A 6,000-nucleotide genomic window follows, 5' to 3' on the forward strand; every position below is an offset into this window, starting at 1 on the left:
TAAACCTTCATAAAATTGCCATTTTGATTTAGACACCAGAGGCTATTACATTCTCCGCTATGCCTCTATTGAAAACATATTTATTAAATGACTAAACTTTTCTAGCAAGCAGCATTCGTGTGCATGAAATAAACACGCTATGACTATTATTATTATTATTATGTTTTTATTTTATTTTAACATATGATCTATATTTTGTGTGTGAAGTTCCAGTACATTACACAGTGCTGTACATTAAAGTGATCACGATACAAACAAATTACATGTAATGAAATAAAATAGATGGCACTGCCCAATCTAAGGGGTGTATAATAGATTAGATAAATGTAACAAAATAACATTTGTAGCTGTTGGTGAGAAGAACATATGTTCATGGCTCCAGCCAGTTTATAGCCACAAGTCCAGAGCTAGTTCCTTGCTCTAGGCAGCTGGCAATTACAGACATTGGGCCTGATTCAGACCCACTCGCGAGCGGCTGTCCGCTCGCAAGTGGGACGATGTTATGCACTGAGCATGCGCACGACGGAGGGAGCTCCGTCGTGCGCATGCGCCAGACGCGACGAGTGAAGGAAAGTCCTTCGCTCGTTGTGTCCGATCAAAGGGGGCGTGCTGTCAATGTTGATTGACAGCACGCCCCCTTTGGTGGGCGTGCCGGGGGCGTGCCTCCCTGACGGGGGCGTTCCCACGGGAACGCCTCCCGTCAGAAGCCGGCCCACTGACATCACTAGTGATGTCAGTGGGAGTGATTTTGGCTCTGATAGAGCCAAAATCATTCCGGAGCTTGCGGTTGAAAACCTCAACCGCAGGCTCCGGCTCGCAATTTCGATGGTCGCGATGGTCTCGACCATCGCGGCCATCACAAAGCACGCTCGTATAGCCTGTGGGTGGTGACCCACAGCTATACGAGCGTCCAGGAGGACGCTCCATGAAAATGGAGCCCAGCCCTCATTCAGAGCGTGCGCTCTGCTCAGAGCGTACGGCTCTGAATGAGGGCCATTGTTCTAGTTCTTGTCATGTCAAGAAAAGTGAGGGCAGAGAGGCATGAAAGCTACATCAAAAATCAATCTTTTCTGTGCAGAATATTGGCAAATGAAGCAAAGGTTAGAAGTTGTGGTACAGATGTCTCTGACTGATCCTTCTGGATAACCAATCACTTCCTGATCAAACAGGCATAGTGGCCTCAAGGAGATTGTTGTATGTTGCGATGTACTATCAAGCTGGGGCGGCCTTGTCATAGGGTTCAGCTGGAATTTTCCTGGCGATCTGCTGGCATGATGGGGCCACCAGTTGGTAGAAGGGGAGATGGTGGCACGGCAGGTGTTGTTGGTTTTAAAGGGAGTTCTGTGTGGTACAAGACTTAGGGGTTTATGTATCAAGCAGTGGAGAAGTTGGCCATAGCAACCAATCAGCTTTGAAGTAGCATTTATCAAGTACAGCCTATAAAATAATAGGTAGGAGCTGATTAGTTGCACTTGCTATGGGCATCTTCTCCACTGGTTCACTTCTCCAGGCTTTTCACTGCTTGATACATAAACCCCTTAATGTGGACCAGTTAGTGGGCAGTCCGCCTGTCACTGCAGAGCGGCACAGTTGCTCCTGGGAGATCTAACTGCTGCATTGTAAAGATTTGGGGGCTCATGCGTTCAAAGATTGATCCCGGTGTGGGCAAGTTGGAGCTCCTGTTCCTCAATCTCTCCGGCCTCTTATTGGTTGGGTAAATAGAGAAATGACAGGTGCTACACTTATGTAAAGGTTTTCATATATAGTGTATAATTGCTAATTCCATTGATTTGTTATAAACAAGTGTAAGAAATAAGGAACCAGAATCATAAATTATGAAACTATGATAAAAACTGTAATAATATTGATGTATCGATTTGTAGCACATGTGATACACTGAAGTGAGGGGTGGGAGAGGGAAAACCAGGGAGTATAGGGTATGGAGTAGTTTGTTGTCTTAATCTTAAATTGTGGAATGGACAGAGCTTGTATTTGCTTTTTGCTGACGTCCATTTTCCAGCAGGATTGTGATCACTAATATTTCGGCTTTCTCCCCAGTGTAACCAATTCTTTTATAAATCTCTTAGCATGGTAGAGACTTATAGCTAAAGTAGTATTTTTTCTTTATGTTTATTGTGCTCAGAACGGGATGCAGTCAGGAAGTCGATGGTCGAAATCCCGACACCTGTTATTAGACCTACACTTGTTATTAGACCGACACCTGGCTTACCGATCAAAGGTAATCCGGACGCGGACAGCCGTGGGGGGGGGTTAGGTTAGGGGCTCCTGGGGGGGATTTAGGGTTAGACACCCCCCTGGGAGGTTAGGGCTAGGCTAGGGGAAGGGGGCCTTAGGGTTAGGCAACCCCTGGGGGGAGGTTAGGGTTAGGCACGCCCCCGGGAGGCTTAGGCTGGGCGGGAGGGGGTTTAGGTTTAGGCACTTAGAGGGGGGTTAGGGTTAGGCACTTGGGGGGAAGTAAGGGTTAGGCACCCCTAAAGGATGGCTAGGGTTAGGGGGTAAAAAAAGGTTAGTTAATACTTACCTTTTGTAGCTTCGGGATCCTCACCCCTGTCGGGCTTCTGCTGACAGGATTTGATTCCCTCAGAACAAACTTCTGGCAATAAGTAAGGGATTAAAAACAAGATGGCAGTCTGTGCTGCATGGCATGGCAGTCACTGGGATGCTGTTTATGTTGTAAAGCGGTCACTGGAATGCTACTTATGCCATATGCTGTATGGCAGTTACAGGAATACTGTCTGCACTGCATGGAAGTCACTAAGATGCTCATTGTACTGTATGGCGGTCACTGGGATGCTGCCTATTGTGTGGAGGTCACTTGAATGCTGTCTGTACTGTTTGGTGGTCATGTGGATGCCATTTGTTTTGTATGGTGGCCACGTAGATACTCTTGATAACACAGGAATATGCGGACTGTACACGTCTCGTCAGCAATTCACGGATATATGCATGCTTATGTATATCACTATTACTTTTATTGTAATTAAGAATGTATAGAAATAATTGAGAATATATAAATTAGTTGTGGGAGTTGCAGAAGATCGTATTTGTTGAATGGCTTCAGCCTAGAGTGGATAGGGCCTTGTCTACAGGGCTGGATTAACAATGTGGCTGACGGAGCTTGAGCTCCAGGCCCACCATCAGAATAGGCCCACAGACAGCTGATGTATGTGCGCTGCTGTAGACAGGATTTATTTTCTCCCTTCTACAGCAGCCTACCAGTAGCTGTCCGGCCGCGCACCCTCTCTCCCGGCCGCACACCCTCTCTCCCAGCCACGCACCTTCCTTTCTCCTCCCCGGCGCCGGTGATCAAAAGCCGCCATGATGGCGGCACGCAGTGTAGGACTGGGCTTCACTAGCCCTCCCATCGCTGATAAAACAATTACTTGGCAGCGGCGCTGCCTCTGCGTCACATGCGTGTGACATCACGAGAGCCGCACGCAGCCTCTACCGCAACCCTCAAGCAGCCACTATGTCTACCGGGCACCAAAGACACAGGAGCTCTGTGAAGGCGGCCTGGTAGCAGCAGCAGGGTGTCTGAGTCTCCAGAGGTGAGATGCTTGTCAGTCCTGCTGCTGCTTTATAGTAGTAGTAGTAGTAGAATAATTTAGCTACAGTATATAATGTTACTGAGTATTTGTAGTAGAATAAATTAGTAGTAGAATAAATTAGCTACAGTATATAATGCAGGCTGAGTATGTATATGTATATCTATATATATATTTTTTTTAAATATATACACATAATTATAATACAGTATATGTATTTACATTGTGTGTGTGTGAGTATATATATGTGTGTATATATACATATATATATATATATATATATATATATCCAATGTAGAATCTGGCACTCAATAAAACAAAAAAACACTTCTTACCCCATTGCCTTCCAAGCATAACACAAACAAGGTGTGACACAAATACCGAGCAGAACTGGCGGCACTCAGGGATTTTTAAAGAAAGACAACAAACAGCGATAATTCAGTCAAGTCGACGTTTCAATACAAAAATACTCATGTATTAAAACATCAACATGACTGAATTATCGCTGTTTGCTGTCTTTCTTTAAAAATCCCTGAGTGCCGCCAGTTCTGCTCGGTATATATGTATGTATATATTAGGGGTGTGCACCGGCCACTTTTCGTGTTTTGTGTTTTGGTTTTGGATCTGGATCTTTCTTCGTGTTTTGGATCTGGATTGGTTTTGCCAAAACCACCCTTCCGTGTTTTGGGTTCTGGGTTTTGTGTTTTGGATCTGTATTTTTTTGAAAAAAAGCATAAAAACAGCTAAAATCACAGAATTTGTAGGTTTTTCTGCTCCTATGCTATTATTAACCTCAATAACCTTAATTTCCACTCATTTCCAGTCTATTCTGAACACCTCACACCTCACAATAGTGTTTTTATGTCCAAAAGGTTGCACCGAGGTAGCTGGATGACTATGCTAAGCGACACGAGTGGGCGGCACAAACACGTGACCCATCTAGGAGTGACACTGCAGTGGCAGACAGGATGGCAGTTAGAAAAACTAGGCCCCAAACTGTACATAATGCAAAGAAAAAAAGAGGTGCAAGATGGAATTGTCCTTGGGCCCTCCCACCCACCCTTATGTTGTATAAACAGGACATGCACACTTTAACAAATCAATCATTTCAGCGCCAGGGTCTGCCACACAACTGTGGCTGAAATGATTGGTTCGTTTGGGCCCCCACAAAACAAGCTGGCAATTAATGTGTCCCTGCACAAACTGGCTCTACGGAGGCAAGATGTCATCCTCATCCTCCTCATCCACCGATTCCTCACCCTCTTCAGTGTGTACATCCTCATCCTCACAAAGTATTAACTCGTCCCCACTTGAATCCACCACCACAGGTCCCTCTGTACGTTCTGGAGGCTGGTCTCCCTGGAAGAGCTGATAATTCATTTTGATGAACATCATCTTCTCCACATTCTGTGGAAGCAACCTCCTACGCCTTTCGCTGACAAGGTTCCCGGCTGCACTAAACACTCTTTCGGAGTACACACTGGAGGGGGGGCAACTCAGGTAAAATAGAGCCAGTTTGTACAGGGGCCTCCAAATTGCCTCTTTTTCCTGCCAGTACAGGTATGGACTGTCTGACATGCCTACTTGGATGCTGTCACCGATGTAATCCTCCACCATTCTGTCAATGGTGACAGTATCATATGCAGTGACAGTAGACATGTCAGAAATTGTTGCCAGGTCCTTCAGTCCGGACCAGATGTCCAAACTTGGTCCTGCCTGCCCTGCATCACCGCCAGCGGGTTGCTTAGGATACCTAAGTTTTTTCCTGGCAGCCCCAGTTGCGGGAGAAAATGAAGAAGGAGCCGTTGACGTGTCACGTTCCGCTTCAGCTGACAGTGTGTTCACCAGCAGGTCTTTGCACCTCTGCAGGCTTGTGTCGGCCGGAAAGAGAGACACCACATAGGCTTTAAACCTAGGATCGAGCACGGTGGCCAAAATGTAGTGGTCTGATTTCAACAGATTGACCACCCTGGAATCCTGGCAAAGCGAATGAAGGGCTTCATCCACAAGTCCCACATGCCGAGCGGAATCGCTCCGTCTTAGCTCCTCCTTCACTTTCTCCAGCTGCTTCTGCAAAAGCCTGATGAGGGGAATGACCTGACTCAAGCTGGCAGTGTCTGAACTGACTTCACGTGTGGCAAGTTCGAAGGGCTGAAGAACCTTGCACAACACGGAAATCATTCTCCACTGCGCTTGAGTCAGGTGCATACCCCCTCCTTTGCCTATGTCATAGGTGGATGTATAGGCTTGTATGGCCTTTTGCTGCTCCTCCATCCTCTGAAGCATATAGAGGGTTGAGTTCCACCGCGTCACAACCTCTTGCTTCAGGTGATGGCGGGGCAGGTTCAAGAGTGTTTGCTGGCGCTCCAGTCTTCGGCACGCAGTCGCTGAATGGCGAAAGTGGCCAGAAATTTTTCGGGCCACCCAAAGCGTC

Source organism: Taudactylus pleione, unplaced genomic scaffold (assembly GCF_031769625.1).
Source record: "Taudactylus pleione unplaced genomic scaffold, aTauple2 ptg000610l, whole genome shotgun sequence".
NCBI lineage: Eukaryota > Metazoa > Chordata > Amphibia > Anura > Myobatrachidae > Taudactylus > Taudactylus pleione.